Source organism: Canis lupus, chromosome 8, assembly GCF_048164855.1.
Source record: "Canis lupus baileyi chromosome 8, mCanLup2.hap1, whole genome shotgun sequence".
In the NCBI taxonomy this organism is placed as follows: Eukaryota; Metazoa; Chordata; class Mammalia; order Carnivora; family Canidae; genus Canis; species Canis lupus.
This window is the reverse complement of record NC_132845.1, coordinates 29,359,901-29,378,441: the sequence shown is the minus strand read 5'-3', so window position 1 is coordinate 29,378,441 and position 18,541 is coordinate 29,359,901.

Below are 18,541 nucleotides of genomic sequence, written 5' to 3'. Positions count from 1 at the left end.
AAAAGCAGAGCATAAATTATCTACTTGGTTAAAAGTAAAATTCTTTCTGAGTCGGTATCAGCACTTTCACTACCGCCTATCTCTGATAACCCTATTGAAATGGTAACACATTTCAAACATCACAGTAAGCGTAATAATGGTCTTATATTCAGACTTATTGCCTATTACAAACAGGCTATATTCATAATTTGTCAATAGATGCAAGTTTACCCCAATGAATGAATTGGCTGATTGTTTTTAAGTGTTAGTTTTTTTGTTGTAATATAAAAGATCAATTTAAAGAACCTACAGATAGTGATTAAGAGTCTAATTTTAAGATTCTAAAGATATTAGAAAAAAATATTCAAAAAGTATGTCACTTTGTTTAGCAAACAGTACGAATTTATATACAAAATAAAAGCATCAGGAACATCAGTTTCTTAGGATATTTTTAAGAGTTTCAGTTGGTAGTGTATTTTTTTCTTTGCTTATTTTGGCTTTTTCTTCTTTAGTCTTATGGACCAATTAATTTTTATTTACTCAACATGTGTCACTCAATTACAGTCACTATTATTTAAATTCCTCTGCTCCAAATTTGGCCAATGAGAGCCTCTTTATACAGACTTCTATGTTCTTTGACATGATGCTATCAATCCCTATTAGCCTTTTCATATATATATATATATATATATATATATAATATATAGACATATATCTATGTCTCTCTCTATATATACAGACATATATATAGATATATCTATCTATATCTATATATACATACACAAATATATATACTTTTATATGTATACATATATGTACTTATTTATATCTGATTTTCCAAAATATAAATGGCATTTGGGGAAAAAAAGGGGGATATATTGTTTTTCTCATTCTCTGCCTGGTTTTTGGGAGGATAATGGGAATATTCACTACTAATCTGCCATTAGGTCCTGATAGGATCCGAAAGTTTACAGTGGAAAGAGATGTCAAACCATGAAGCCATTGAGAAATCAAAAGTCTAAAATGTATAAAGATAATATAGGTCAAAATAATACGATATTTTGAAGACTACTGAAAGCAAGAAGAACTTACCTATCAAAGAGGAAAGCAAGGCAGATAACTAAGGATAGTGTAGAGAGTAGTAGGAAGGAACCAGAAAGGATCCAAGCAAATCAGATATGCAGCTGTGAGGCACCAGTACCAAGAAGATCTGGAATCTGTAGTTATTTTTTTTTCCTAAAAATATGTTACTTACACACATCTTGTAGGGGTGAAGTTACTTACAACTTTGGGTTTGGCAGCTACCATACACATAAAGAAAAATAAACATCTAGACAAAAGAAGTAATAATTAAAAGTCTACAGAGTCTTTTAAGTCTCCTCAAAAGTTTCAGGCTGATTCACAAGTAAATCAGTTAATTACCTGAAGAAAATTCAACACTGTTTATAGGATGGCCACAAAATCCAGACACTTAACAACATAACATGCACAATGCTCAACATATAATAAAAAACTACTTATGTGAGGAACTGGAATGATGTGACCCATAACTATGAGAAAAATCAGTCAATATAAACATTAAATGGTAAAGATGTCATTAGTAGTCAAGGACTTTATTTTTTTAAAGATTTTATTTATCTATTCATGAGAGACACAGAGAGAGAGGCAGAGACATAGAGGGAGAAGCAGGCTCCTTGTGGGGAGCCTGATGCAGGACTCGATCCCAGGACCCCAGGATCATGCCCTGAGCATGAAGGCAGATGCTCAACCACTGAAACACCCAGGCGTCCCAGTAGTCAAAGACTTTAAAAGAGCTATTTTTGTACTTACAGAAAGCATAAACAAGATGCAGAGAGACATGGAGACTCTAAGATATGGAAATTCCAGGGACAAATATACATAACATAAAATAATTAGAAGAAAATACTAATGGATAGACTCTTCAGAAAATTAGACAAGGATTAAAAAAAATATTGTTGAAGGTAAAGACAAGAGATAGAACTACCAAAAGTGAAGCAGAGAGAAAATAGGCTAAAAAAACTAACAGATGCTCTGTGCCCTGTCGGGTAATATCCAGCAGTCCATCATATGTGTAACTGCAGGGAAAAGACAAAGAGGAAAGAAGATAGGGGAACAAAGATAAGAAATAACACACATTTCCTAACAAAATACAATTCAGAAGACAATGTAACAACATCTTTAAAGTGCTGAACGAAAGAACGATTGTCAACCTAGATGCTGTATTACCCAACAAAAGCTTCCATGCAAAATAGAGTATTTTCAAAAAGCAAAAGCTGAGTGAATTCTGAGCCAGTAGACCTGCCACACATGAAATGCTCAAGGAAATTCTTCAGTCTAAATAGTTTTCAAAATGATAAACATTTAGATAAATAACTATTCCATAATTAATAGAATAGGAGCATTCTAATCTCTACACTATAATAATGACAGTTTACTGCTTATAGCAAAATCAATAGCAGTATATTGACAGTTTTATAAGCTATATAGAAAAAAATGCATGATAATGATAATAATACAAAACAAGAATGGGGAAATGGAAGTATACTCTATAAGATTCTTTAACATATAGTGCTATAAGATTTTTTAAAGGTAGACAATCTTAAGGAGACATATACAACTATCATCTGTCTACTCTAGCAACCATTAAATCATAAAACAAAGAAGTATAGTTAATAAGTCAATAGAGAAAGAGTTTCTCATCCCTTTTATTTTACTTCTGCTTTCTCTTTTCCCCCACCATTTGTATATCTCTAATCCTGCTTTGGAATTTTCAGTCATTGTATTACGCATGAAATCTTTCATATATCATAAACCAATTCCCAGTTTTGTGGCCCACCATACCTTGGACACACATCTATCTTAGGGAGTACACTATTAGAGCATTTTCTTTGATGAGCTAGACATTAAAATAGGTAGTGGGGATAGAGCAGTGAACAAGCAGAAAGAATTTTGGTCTCACAAAGCTTATATTCTATACATAAAGACAAATATTGAATATGTGATAATTGTGGCTAAAGAGATTTACAGTGAAACTGGTTCTCATTCATCTTTGTCTCCCTTTTGTATAGTCCATTTTGAATCATAGAAAGTAGTCAACAGTTACTGATTGAATACAGGAATGTAGTCATTATTTAAACACTATTCTCTGGTAATGTCTTCTCTGATTTCTCCAGGAAATATGAGCTTCCACAGCATTTTGTTCATGTCACTCCTTAATAGCCCTTATCATCATATTGATGATAATTTATCTGCTTAAATATCCATGAGCTACTTGAGGGCAAGTTCTGTACATTTTCTATGAATAATACAGATGTCTCCAAATTAATACAACTTCTGAGGTCATCCTTCCTTTATTATCATTCTGAATTGCTTTGACTGATTTTTTAAATGGGCAACCATACTAGCCTTACTGCAATAAAGTTCACTTGTTCATGAAGCATTATATTTTCTATACACTATATAGTGTGGGATCCCATAATTTGTTAAGAATTTCCTCCTCTAGTTCGATCCACGTCGAAGCAAATGGTGGGTATTTGACGTTTCTAATGGCTGAGTAATACTGGAGGGTATTATGCTGAGTGAGATAAGTCAATCGGAGAAGGACAAACATTACAATGTCTCATTCTATTGGGGAATATAAGAAATAGTGAAAGGGAATAAAGGGGAAAGGAGAAAAAATGAGTGCAAAATATCAGAAGGGGAGACAGAACATGAGAGACTCCTAACTCTGGGAAACAAACAAGGGGTGGTGGAAAGGGAGGTGGGCAGGGGGTAGGGCTGACTGGGTGATGGCACTGAGGGGGGCACTTGATGGGATGAGGACTGGGTGTTATGCTATATGTTGACAAATTGAACTCCAAAAATAAATAAATAAATAAATAAATAAATAAATAAATAAATAAATAAATAAATAAATTTCCTCCTCTATTATACTCTAAGAAAAAGTTTGTGTAAGAATGGTATTATTTCTTTCTTAAATATTTGGAAGAATTTCTGGACAAGAATTCTAAGCCTGCAATTTCCTTTGAGTGAATGTTTTCTTGTTTGGTTAGAGGGGCTTTTTTGAGTGAATGTTTTTGACAAAACTTTCAAAGTCTTTAATAGATATGAGACTAATCATACTTCTTGTATCAGTTTTGGAAAACTTTGGCTTTTTAAGAATTTGTCCATTTCACTTACATTGTAAAGTTTATTGACATGGGGGACTTGGGTGGCTCAGTTGGTTAAGTGACCAACTCTTGATCTTAGCTCAGGTCTTGATCTCACAGTCATGAGCTCAAAAGCCTTGCTCTTGGGTGCACATTGGGCATGGAGCTTACCTAAGAAAAAATTTATTGACATAATGTTGTTCATATTGCCTTGTAATTAGCATTTTAATTATTGTAGAAACTGAGTGAGGTTTTTGATTTCTAAGAAAATGTCTGTTTTTCTTTTTTTCTAATCAGTCTTACAGGACATTATAAAATTATAAATAAAATTTCAAAATTTAAAAATTATCACTTCAAAGAACATAAATTTGGACTTGTATATATTCTCTATTAGATATTCATTCTTTGTGCCATTAATTTCAGCTCTACTTTCATAATTTCTTTTCTACTCCTTTGCATTTGACTTGTTGTGCTTTTTCTAGCTTGGGGAATGGAGATTTATCATTGGATTTTAACCTTTTATCCTCCCTAATATGTTCAATTTCATTCTTGCAAATGTTCTACCCGTGTGCCACAGCTGGGTATATATATCTTTATTAACAAATTCAGATATTTTCTAATTTTTATCATAGTTTTTTTGGCCCATAAATTATTTAGACATATATTATTTAATTTCCAAGAAGTTGGAAACTTTGTTATTGATTTCTAAGGTCAGAGCATATACTCTGGACTACTGAGAATTCCTTTATGATTCAGGATATAATTAATTTTGGTAAAAGTGTCACACGCACTTGAAAGTAATGTAGTTTTGTCATTGTTGGATTCAGTTTCTAAATATGTCAATTAGGTCAATTATAAGTTGTGTTGTTTAGATTTTGTTATGTTATTCTGTCTGCTACCGGAAAAGATATTAAATTCTCCCATTCTGATGATGGTTTTGCCTATTTCTGCTTTTAATTCTGTCCATTTTTGCTTTATGTATTTAGAACTGTTACTGGGTAATACATATTTAGAATTGTTTTATCTACCTGATGGATTAGCTGTTTAATTAAAAAAAAACTCCTTGAATTTACAGCAGTGTATCTTATAATTCACTTTGTTTGGCTGACAGCAATATAGCTACATGAGCCTTTGAGTCGTTAAGCTTTGAATGGTATGTACTTTCAACTTTTCTGAGTCTTTCTTCTGAGTATGGAGTTGTAGTTTGACCTGAATTATCTTTTAGCAATTTAAAAGTGTCATGTCACTATCATGTGGCTTCTATTTTTAGTGTTGAGAAATAATGTTCCTTTGAAAGTAATTTTCCCCCTTTGGCTAATTTTAAGATCCTTCTCTTTGTCTTTAGTTTTCAAATGTATTAATTATGTCATGCTTTAGCTTCACGACACTTCTTAAATCAGTTGGTTATTTACTTTAAGTTTTATATAGTTTTTGTTTTCTTTCTTATCCTGGGACTCCAGTAATATATATGCTAGGGATTCCAAAACATGTATGTTTGATCATGTCCTACATGTGTCTTATGTTCTCTTTCTTCCCCCTACTCCTTTAATTTTGTTTTTCTACACCAAAAAGCATATTTTCTAGGGACTGCCCTTGAATTTACTAATGTGTTTTCTGGTGTTTCCGGCCTGCTACTAATTCCATTTCATGAAGTCATAATTTTAGACATTAAAATTTTCAAGTTTGAAAATGTCTGTTTGATTTTTTACAGATTCCATTTTATTGATAAAATTCAGTACCTTTTAATTCATTTTGTCCATTTTATTTTTTTCCCTATTTTATCATATTTATAAAAGTTATTTTAAAGTTCTTGCTATTTCTACTATCTTATCATATGCATCTGTTTCTATTATCTATATTTTTCCTCTGGCATGCCTAATGATTTTTATTGGATGCCAGGAATAGTGATACAAACATTTGTAATTCTATATGATGTTATCTTCCATCAGAGTGGGTTCACATTTACTTCTGGTAGGCAGATAAATAATGAGTTGGTTGCATCTTAATCTAGAGACAGCTGAGTTGAGTTTAGGGTATAACTTTGTTAAAACTAAGAGTGTTCCTAAATTTCCTCTGATCTTAGATGATGTCCTTCAGCTTTCAACTAGTGTTTTCAATAGATTTCTGTATCCCAGCACATCTTTGTCTCCTGAGCACCATTAGACTGCAAGTAATTCCACTCTGCTTTTCAGAAGTCTTCAGTTTATCTGATTATCCTACCACCTTGCAGAGCTTCAGAATTGGGCAAATGTCTGCCAGGGGAAACCAGCTGTTCATTGATTCTACTTAAAACTCCTATTTTGTCACTCCAATTCCATACAACTGCCAAATGCTCTGCTGGTTTCTCTGATCCAGCAGCATATCTGTCCAAACCCAGATTCTTAATTCTCAGAATTGGCAAATATCCTCAAGGAAAAAGAGTTATAGGTTATCAACTAGTCTTTAAATACAACTCTTAGGTACATTTAATCAGATGGGTTTTTTTGTATATTATTAAGCCTTAGTTTTCTCAGAGGAAGTATTTTTCAGCTACAAATAACCTTATCCTATCTAAAAACTACTTATTGATATAAAAAATTCACTTAAACTTCATTCCAACAAACTTTTTCAATGGGTCCAGTACCTTTCCCAGTATTTCTACATATCCCGAGAAATGGAATGAGATGTGAAGTCGAGAGGTGTTGTTTTCATGATCATGTACCTACCTATAATCTCCAAATTCCTACACTCTTGGCTCAATTTGTATCTTCTATTGTTAGCTGCCCATGATCCTGCATGCTGTTTTCTCTGATTGGCTTTTTGCTCCAAAATATTAAGAATTACGAACACAAAGAATAATATTTTACTACCAAAGTCTCACTAATATACGCTGTGTAGTGTAGCATATAATTTACTGATGTTTGGGTATAATAAAGTGAAATTATAACATAATTTCTTCTTCATGTATATATATATATAATATATATAACATGCATATATATAATCACTATATTATATATGTATATTTAATATTCTATTCCATGCTTACTTCAGCTCATTCACCTTCTTCCCAAAAAATCTTGCCCTATGTTGGTAATCCCTTAGGCTTTGTCCTTATGACATGTTGCTAGGATACTGTTTCCTCGCTAAGGAAAAAAAAAATTTTTTTCCATCTTTCATCCTTAAATTTATTTCTCTACTCCAATCCTCCACACCCAACTAACATCCTCCTTCTAAACCATTAGGTAAAAAACAAAAATTCCTATTACTCTTTTAAAGTAAAATAATATAGCTCTCCCTGTCCTATCAGACTAATCTAGACCCTCTCTTACTTAGTCAAAAAGCTCAACAATATCTTAATGAAAAGAACATCCTTTTCTTCTGTTGTTGACCTTGAACAACTCATTTATTGGAAGCCAATATTTAAAACAGCATTTCTTGAAAACCATATATGGTCAATGTTTGGTGATATTTATAAGACATAAATCTTTTTTTTTTTTTCAAAATATAGCTTTTGTTCACCAAACACAAACAATGGTATTGATTTTCTTTCAATAGTCAACGTTCTTTGGTAAAAACTGAGTAATGAGAAATTTATACAAATCTGTGATTCTTGATTACATATTTGAAGGAATTATTTGGGTGGTGGCATTATTTAAAATAGGAGGGTCTATATTGAGTTCTGACTCTGCCACTCATTGGCTATGTGCCCTTAGGGAGCAAAAAGAGAGTGTTCACTAGTTCTTTTTGAATCTGTTTCCTCAAATGTAAAATAAGAATAAACTATCTACCCTGCAGAATTGTTATGGGATATAGATGCAAAAGCATTAAATCCTTTATTTTTCATTTAGTGTCCACTTTAAGCACTATATTAAATGTTATGGAAAGAGATGTAAAAGATACATTTGCAGGTCTGAAAGTGTTCACTGTCTAGTGAGGAAAACAGAGATGCAGATATACAATGATAATCCAACTTGATAAATACCATGGCAGCCTCAAGCTTAGCATGTTATAGAAATCTAGAAAAAGGCTAGATTCATTCTGAAGGAAATAGGAAAGAAGCAAATTGATATGTAAAACTAAAAACAAAAGTTAGGAAAAGATATTCAAGGCAGAAGGAGCTCTCTATGTAAGGGAATACTGTAAGAGAATATGTGACATCTTGAAAGTTAGTAGTAAATCAATGAAACTAGACTATTCGCACTTAACAACTAGGAGAATTGTTTCTAGGGAATGTGGTTAAGTCCAAATGCTAAAACTTTTGTGTGCCATGCTAAAGAATTTATATTTCTGTATGAAGTTAATGGGGAACAGTTAAAGGAATTTCAGAAGGATCAGATTTACATTTTGGAAAGATCTCCACATTCTTATTAAATACGTAATCATGATTATATAAACAGTCTCTTTACTGAACTTGAATTCATGGAGTTGCAGAATATTAAAGTTAATTAGAGAATGGACCCATGGCATAGCCTCATTAACCTAAAAATTTACCACATTTCTGTCATGTCTGACTAACTACTAAGGGACTTGATATTAAAGCCTATGAACCATAGGGAAAAAAAGTAAAGAATTTCCATGCCATCTTTCTGGCAAACTTCAGGATCTACACCAAAATCCTTCAAATTGTATCTTCTTTAAACACTTTGAAAATATCAGGCTGTGAGTTTCCTCACAAAAATCTGTATCAAGACACTATCATGGGTTGGAGAAAGACTTAGATGTTGAAAGTGGATGGATAAAAAGTAAGTCATGTGGTGGATCCATGGACTTATTTTCATGCAGTGATACTAATCTAGACTAATTTTCTAAATTGATCACTTTGTCATCCAAGTTCAAATCAAAATCTCTGCTAATTCAAAGTTTTTGTTTTTGTTTTTTAACTTCCTTTACCAGGTCCACTATCTTGTCTTAAGATTTTATTAGTTTTATAAGATTTGCACTTGACACAACAATGCTGATTATTATCTAGTACCTGTGATCATCAAGGTCTTGTCAAAGTTGATTAATGGTCTGTTCCAGTATTCTTTCAGCCATCAAATTAAAAATGACTGTTCTGTAACCTCAAAATTTTTTTCAAAAAAATGTTAAAAGTTCTTTTACAAAAAGAAAAAAAATCATACATTACTGTTGCTTCTTCCTTGCTTAGGGGTGGGACTGTATGTAGTAATCTTCAATTAATACTCAAAGGTAACAGCTACAGATTTTAAGGATTTTAAAATGCATAAGATTAAGGTTTCTATAAATGAAAAGATTCAAATTATGTTAGAGAATTGTTTCTCCATGATTAGAAACATCTACTCACAGACCAGCTTAGATCTGGTTCTCTGATTCCAATTGAATTTTACTTTCTAAAATTGACATTTGTAAGTATTAATAACTCTAGCTTCTGAGTGCCTTCTGACATCATTTCTTTTCAACAACCATCATCTTTCACCCCAAATTATCTTCTTCTTGACTTATTAAAGGACATGTTTTTAAAACTTTCACAAATAACGTATTTGCTGTTCTTGTCTCTATGCATTTGTTTTTGGTTAAATGGTTGGATGTATAAAAGGTCTTTGTTTTAAAAAAACAAATATCCAAGTATAATAAAATGATATAAGCCTTTGGGTCATAGTATATAACAATCAAACATGGAAAATAATTTCAAACCAACATAGCAAGGCTAATAGAAAGTGCCTTAAAAATGCTAGGCACCACTATTTTTTTAAAGCCATTTAACTTTTTCTACCACTACAAAGCGGAATTGGAATAAAGTACAAAAACTGCCTTTTTTTCTTTCTTCCGCTGTATTTATTTGTAATAAAACTAATGCATTAACTATTGTTCACAGCGACCAGATTTATACTCCCCTTCCAAATTCAAACTCAGTTAAAAGACCATAAACTCTAAGCACTGAACACATTTTGCAAATAGCACCAAGGTGGCAAGTAGAATTCATAAAAGGAAAAAGATTCTTTTTAACTTCTCTCTAGACATATTTGTCTAACTATTAAGAGAATGTATAATTTTGCCCTTGTCTGGGAGCCCCAAATATAAATTTGCAGCTCTGAATATGAAAATCCATTTGATTTAATTCCAAAAGCTGAGGGCAGCACTTACCAAAAAATAACAAGTAGAACACTGCAAATAAAAACTGCAAAATTTCTATAACCCTGTCTAAATGAGTTATAGGGAAATAAATTACTTTTTTTTGTATTTTAGAATGGTCAATATACTCTTTCTTGAGAAAACATTGCTAGATGATGGTGTATAAATATTCAGGAATGTTATGTTCAAATAAAGGAATGCTTATTAGGCTGTAGAGTTTTATGTAGATATAGATAGATATATAGATAGATATCTACAAAGCCTACAATGTAATAGATTTATATCTAGATATATATAAATATATATGTAAAACTATATAAACAAAAAGATACATCATTTTATCCATTTTTAAGTGTACAATTCTGTGGCATTAAGTACATTCACAATATTGTTCAACCATTAGCACTATCCTTTTCTAGAACTTTTCTTCATCCAAAGCACAAACTCTACCCATTAAACAACTACTCCTACTTCTCTTTCTCCCAGCCTTAGCCACCTCTATCATTATTTATAGCTTTATGAATTTGCTTATCATACATACTTCATATATAATTAGTCCTTTTGTGTGTGGCATATTTCATTTTAGCATAATGTCTTCAAGGTTCATAGATGTAACATTTATCCGAGTTTCATTCTTTTTTTTTAAAGATTTTATTTATTTATTCATAGAGACACACACAGAGAGAGAGAGAGAGAGACAGGCAGAGGGAGAAGCAGGCTCCATGCAGGGAGCCCGACGTGGGACTCGATCCCGTGTCTCCAGGATCACGTCCTGGGCTGCAGGCGGCACTAAACGGCTGCGCCACCGGGGCTGCCCAAGTTTCATTCTTTTTTAAGACAGAATAACATTCTATCATATGTATATGCCACATTTTATTTATCTGTTCATCTATTGATAGACATTTGGGGTGTTTTCGTCTTTTGACTATCATAAATAATGCTCCCATAAACACTGATGTACAAGCGTCTGAGTCCCTGATTTCAGTTCTCTGGAGTACACAGCTAGAAGCAAAATTGCTGGGTCATTATGGTAATTCTGTGTTTAACTTTTTGATGAACTGTCCTACTTTTTTCCACAGAGTTTGCATCATTTCACATTCCTGCCAGTAATGTACCAAGTTTCCAAATTCTCCACATCCTCACAACATTTTTAATTTCTTTTTTTAAATTTTATAATAGCCATCCTAAAGTGGGGGCAGTGGTATTTCACCGTGGTCGATTTTCATGTCCCTAATGATTAGTGAGGTCTAATCTTTTTATGTCTTTATTGACCATTTGTAATTTTCTTTGGAAAAACATCTATTCAGGTAATTTGCCCATTCTTAAACTGGGTTGGTTTTTGTTGTTGTTGTTAAGCTAACGAAGTTCTTTATATATTCTGGATATTAATTTCTTACCAACCATATGATTTGCAAATGTTTTCTCCCATTTTGTGGTTTGAATTTTTCACTCTCTTGATAGTGCACTTTGAAGGACAAATGTTTTAAATTTTGAGGAAGTTCAATTTATCTTTATTTTGCTGTTATTACCTATGTTTCTGGTGTCATTCCCTGAATAGTTTAACTTGAAGAAAAGCACATAGTAGCCCTGTACAACTACATACTGTCAGAGGAGCTGAGTAAGTTCAGCTTATTGGAATTCTTGTACACTTTAATAAGCTTTCTGAAGTTATTGATTGTTCAATTACTCTTGGGTCCTGGTGTCTGAGATTCTGTGTCCAGTTCATACAGTAAATAGCTAGAAGTGCCCTCAAGGAGTTGTTAAGCCTTGCCTCTCACAGGGCATATCTGGAACTTTTTCAGAATCTAATTTTAAAAGTTTAAAAAATCATTTGTAAATTACAAGTCAATTAGTATTGAGATTAAGCTTTATAAAGTTAAAAGGCAACTTTCTAACTGCCTTGTAAAAGAATCATAGGAAGGATTTCTAGTCAACCTTCCAGGTTATCTTTGCTTTACTTTGTTTTGACTGTGCTATTTTACAACCCTGAAGAGATAGAAATTAATTTGTAGAAAAACTGATAGCTATGCAAATGATTCTTGTCCATAGAAATGCAAAATCTCTCTGGTGGAAGTCCAATTGATTACCTTTCCCCACAGTAGAAAAAGTCAGTTTGTACCTGTTAAGCAAATTCATTTCAGGATTTCTAATGGCCTATACATGTGTGTTACTCTGTAGATTCTCCTTTGAACCAGTTATAACAGTTTTCTGGTTCCCTTATTAATCAATAAGTTAAGTAGAATTTTTGATATATATTTATTTTACATTTCTATGAGAGTCATGATTTTGCACACTTACAAAAATACCATTTAATAGCCTATACCCCATTAAAATAGTTATTTTGGGAAAATACTCAAGGTGATTTTTAGATAAAATCATCTGGTCCTCCACCAGAGAGATGTTGCATTTCTATGGACAAGAATTATTTGCATCGCTACTAACTTTTCTACAGATTAATTTCTATCTCTCCAGGATTCTAAAATAAAGTCAAAACAATGAAAAGCAAAGATAATCTGGAAGGCTGACTAGAAATCTTTCATATAATTTTTTATAAGGCAATCAGAAAGTTGCCTTTTAAGTTTATAAAGAGTAATCTAAATACTAAGTGACTTGTAGTTTATAAACTGATTTTTTAAACTTTTAAAATTAGATCCTAAAATGTATTTTTAAAAATCAGCTTGCTTTAATATTTTTTGTGATATTTTAAAATTCTTGTCCATATAATATATATCTTCTAAAGCCTAGATCAAGTCTTTTCAAAATCAATTTAGAAATGTTTCATTTCTCTGGACTCAGAGCCCTTATGAACCAACAATTTATTCAATAATTGATCTTGCACAGCACTGGGATATATTTGCTATTTAATTTTTCAGATATTAATGCCTGTTTTCTCAACATGAATGTATGATTCTTAAATATTGGGACTTTATAATCCATGGAATAAGGTTTCATGCAGAATAGAAATTTAAATATTTGATTTGATGATTTAATTAATTCCACAATGTCTAAAAAAGCTTGCAGGTAGAGTTCATTATCAGGAAAACCAACAATATTTCTATTAATTAAACACAGACACACCCAGTGTTCAAAATATAATACTAATATTTTCTATTCTCCCCATGAGATTTATGTGGAGTGGACTTCAAATAGATGACCAAAGATGCCTTCTTGACTTGTTTTTCCTTAATCTAGCTTAATCTTTTTAAAATTCACTTTACCCTTCCTCTAGTTCCAACCCTACAAAGTCTACAAAACCCCTCAGGTTTTAAGCTTTACTACAACTGATATTTCCTCAACCTTTTCATTTTTGCCTTCATAAGAGAACAATTTAACTTAAGATACTAATTAATTAATGTAATTAAGTACTAAGGAATAAGATTTTGTCATGTAAGATTGAGCTTTGGAGGGCCATGATACATTGTAATATTGAATTTTTTTTCTTCCTCCCAAAGTCAGTTTTTACCTCCTTGTGGTAATATCACTTCCATTATGAATACATGCTATATATATATATTTCAAGGTTGCTAGAAGTTCCCATTTCAGAAAGTGTCTTTAACTTTTTTAAAAAGTGGGATGTATATATATATACAATAAACCATTATCATATGGCTTAAATTTGATGCATTATTATGTTAACAAAGCCCTCTACTCTTTATCTATCAAGATCCTCATTCCAACCTTACAGAGGTGAAAGTAGGAGAGAAAGAGGATAAAAAGGGAAAAAAATGTTAACATTTTTATATTTATTCTCTCACTCTATGTTTTAAATATATATTTAAACATTTGTGAGTTATTTATTTTGAATTTCCATTCTTAAGGAATATGCAGAGTACAAATAGCCCTGTCTTTGCATAGCTCTTTGTGCACAAATTTAAATTACTATGGGTTAGTTAAATAACACCAGTCCAGCAACATAGTTCAAATTTCATTAACCATGTTGTAATACTTCTGAGTAGTTACATAAAGTTCAATTTGATTCTGGTCTTTAGTCCACAAATCACTATATATACAAGAAATGTAAATGATTATGACTATGATCATTCACATCAGTTTTTTCAAAGTCTTTCAATGGCTGATCATGTCCATCTGCTATTCAGCTCTCAGTAAAAACTGTTGTTGTGTTGCCTCCTTTTTTTCCAAGTGATAAACTCATATTTTATAAAGTGACTGATTTAAAAAGGGAATTGTCCAGTAAAGATGAAACTACAGCAAAAAAAAAATGTAATGTGATGATGCTAGAAGTAAAATTCAAATCCAAAGCAAATGAAGTGATATAAGAAACATCAGATGGTGGCAATGTTGATACCCTCATGGCTCCAGAGATTCTAGAAAAGCAGACAAGGGAACTTAGTAAAAATGAGTTTAGGGACATTGAAGGAAGAAAGTGGAGCACCTGGGCTACTCAATCAGTTTAACAATGGGCTCTTGATTTCAGCTCTGCTCATGGTCACAGGGTTATGGATGGAGCCCCATGCTGGGCTTGGAACCTGCTTAAGATTCTCTCTCCCCCTCTCTCTCTACCCTCTTTCCTTCCCCACTCCATCTCTAATTTTAAAAAAGGGGAAGGGGAAGAAAGTGATTGTAATGAAGAGGAAAAAACTTCCAGAGGAAGTGACAATATCAGTGCTTTAAACTTCATGTTAAAGCAACTCTGATAGTAGTTTGGGGCATTGAACATGCAAATACCCCCAGAAATTTTGGAAGCCTTTTCAAAGTTAGAGTAAGACAATCCTCCAAATTGTAAAAAAAATATGCTCACTTTCTACTGTGTTATACCAGGAGAAAAAGCAGGCACTATTCAAAATATTCTCAATAATTTTTTGTAGACATGAGACCCTTTAATCATCGTCTTTTAAATTACCATATACCAAGTGTATATTAGTTTCACAATATTTTTATTTCCCTATACATTTACAGCCAACAGTAAGAAAGTTTTAAGGTTTGAAAAAAAGCTTTGTGGGATGCCTGGATGGCTCAGTGGTTGAGCATCTGCCTTTGGCTCAGGGCATGATCCTGAAGTCCCAGGATCCAGTCCCATATCAAGCTCCCCATGGGGAGCCTGCTTCTCCCTCTGCCTATGTCTCTCTCTCTATTTCTCATGAATAAATAAATAAATAAATAAATAAATAAATAAATAAAATCTTTTTAAAAAAGAAAAAAAGCTTTGAAGCTACAGGAAAATAGTAAGTTTCCCTATTGATTATTGGGATTGTTTTACACAGATTAATTTGCATGTCATTTTTACTATTGCACACTACCCAGAAAAGCAAGAAGTACTTATTCTCTAATTCTGCACCATTCATTCATCAAGCTCCAATTTCTGGTCCCACACACTTATTTATATTATTTAACTTATATAAGTCTCATTGATTTTTTTAAGATTTTATTTTATTTATTCATGAGAGACACTGAGCGCGAGAGAGAGAGAGGCAGAGACACAGGCAGAGGGAGAAGCAGGCTCCATGCAGGGAGCCTGACATGGGACTCGATCCTGGGACTCCAGGATCACGCCCTAGGCCGAAGGCCGGCGCTAAACCACCGAGCCACCCAGGGATTCCCCAACAATTTCTAATTAAAGCTTTCATTCTTTACTTTCCTTTTTCGCACCCATTAACTCCTTAATTCTTGTAAGTGTAGACTTAAACTAAAGCTTTTGTCTAGTGACAGTATTATTAAAAATTATCCAGACTAATTATTGGCAAATTATATTATTATTATATTTTTTAAGTGCAGAGTATATAATCAAATGAAATTATTCTACTGCTCTAGTTATTTTTTAAAAAGTAGTCTAACTGATATTAAATGCTTCAGGAAGATATATTAAATAATGTAAACAAAATTATTATAAGAGGGTAAGATACTTTTGGCTGTATACTTTGTGAGATTTTTTTCTTTTTTTTTCTTTTTTTTTAAGATTTTATTTATTTATTCATAGAGATGCAGATAGAGAGAGAGAGAGGCAGAGACACAGGCAGAGGGAGAAGCAGGCTCCATGCAGGGAGCCCAACGGGGGACTCAATCCAGGGTCTCCAGGATCGTGCCCTGGGCCAAAGGCAGTGCTAAACTGCTGAGCCACCCAGGGATCCCCAGTCCCATTGATTTGAACATGTTAGTGTACCCTAGATATTCTTTAAACCATAGATTAGGTACCAGCATGCTCATCCCTGAAAGACCTGGACAGTAGCTAGAGGTGTTTCCTGAATTTTTGTCCCCATTTCCTTCTTTGTATATGAATGAACACTAAAATGCACTAGCTACCTATAGCAGTAGAGGAATTTTTTTTCCCTTCCCTCTCCTTTCTCTTGACCTTCTGGATGGTGCTTGTTGTGACTTTCCCTCCCAAGATATTTCAATCCTCTTCTTATACTAAAGCAAATCTAGGGGTTAGAATTTTTGAGAAGCGAAAATGTAGCTGCAAGAAAAAAAAAGAGTCAGGAACTAGAGATACATAATAAAAATTTAATTTCAAAGTATCTCCTTTTTCATTAGCTCTTTTCCAAGGAAAGCTTCCAACCTATTCCTCATCCAGCGCTTGTGATAAAATATTCGACATAATCTGGGATTTTGTTTCTAAAATATAAATGAAGATGACTTTCATATAAGAATTTCAAGTAAAAAGGGAACCAATTAAAATGCATGTGTAATTTTTTCTTTTCCTGTAAGATCAAAGAGGAAAAAAAAAATCTATTAGTAGGAGTAGGGCATATTTTTACTCTTAGTATGTGTTTCCTTGGATAATTTATAGTAAAGTGATTTAAAAGATTTCAAAAGGACTTTGTGTGTATGTATATGCACATTTAGGGCTTGTAAAAACAAACTAGAATTGCGGCACCTGGGTGGCTCAGTTGGTTAAACATCTGACTCTTGGTGGTTTCAGCTCAGGTCATGGTCTCACGGTTGTAAGATAGAGCCCTGAGCCTGGCTTCATGCTGGGCATGGAACTTGCTTAAGATTCTCCTTCTCCCTCTTCCTCTGTACCTCCCTACTTCAAATAAATGAATAAATCTTAAAAAAAAAAAAAAAGTAAGATTACCTAAAATTGCCGGAACTCAATTTCATGATAGCACTACACTGTTTGGTATACTTAATAATAATTATTCCTTCAAACATCAATAATATAGACATGAATTATAATAGTACCTTCATTAGATCTATTGGAATCTTGAGTCAGAATTCACTTAAATGTTTCTCAGTTGTTGATATACATGTTCAACATGTGACAAATTTGTTAAAAAGTAGAGATTCCAAGTCAGGAATAAGTCAGGAATAAGTCAGGACTTGGGTGAAGCTGAGGAATCTGCTCTCATAAAATGTCTTAGCTAATTCTGATGCTAATGCATGAAGGACTAATCTTTAAGAAATATTGAAAAAAGAGACGTGTCACTGTTCTAGTGCAATGTGAATCTAAGGCAGTCTAATGAAGATAGAAACATAGAGTTTATGGAATTAGATTGCTTGACTTCAACGCTGACTCCTTCACTTACTAAATGTGTGATCATGGTTAAGGCAAAAACTTTCTCTCTGCCTCAGATTCCTTACGTGTAAAATGAAAACTAAAGCAGAACCTCTTAAATGAGTTCCGTGATGATGAAGTAAAATAATCCTTCCAATGATTTAGCACAATGCCTAGAATGTAGAAAATGCTTAATAGCAGTTGATTCATTTTGTGAGGCTTTTTTTTCTTTCTTTCTTTTCTCCATAGGTTCTGCAGATCACCTTCATTGTGTTCCCTGAAATTCTAATCCCATGTGAGAATGCATTGTAAGATGTCCCTGTTTCATAATTGTTAATTTCAAATGATTCTTGATCTTTTCTATATTTGTTCTGTTTTAATTTTAAGAGGCAGAGATCTTAACTACTGCTTTCTTCTAACACCCTCTTCTAAATAGTCATCGCCTGGGTAACTATTAAAGTAGGAAAGTTGTCTTTATCTAATAGCCTCTCTGTGCATCTTCTTGTGGTTCTCATTGCTCCTTCTCTTCTGCCAAAGGTATGGCTTTGGGGAGAGAAGACCACCTTCTCAGTGGAGTCAGGGCTAAAAGTGTTTTCTTCATTAAGCTAAGTAATGCAACACTATGAAACTGTTCAGTTACTGCAAAAACCTGTAATGATATTGGGACACTGTATAGACAAACACGTAGACTGTATAGTGCACCTCAGTTGATCTTTTTGGTGCTTAAGTCTTTAAAGCCTCTGAATTTTTAACCAAATAAATAAATAAACAAACATACAGGTTGCAATGTATATTCTATATACATGTACATAAAATATACATTACAAATGATATATATGTTACATATCTGATATCAAAGACAGATATC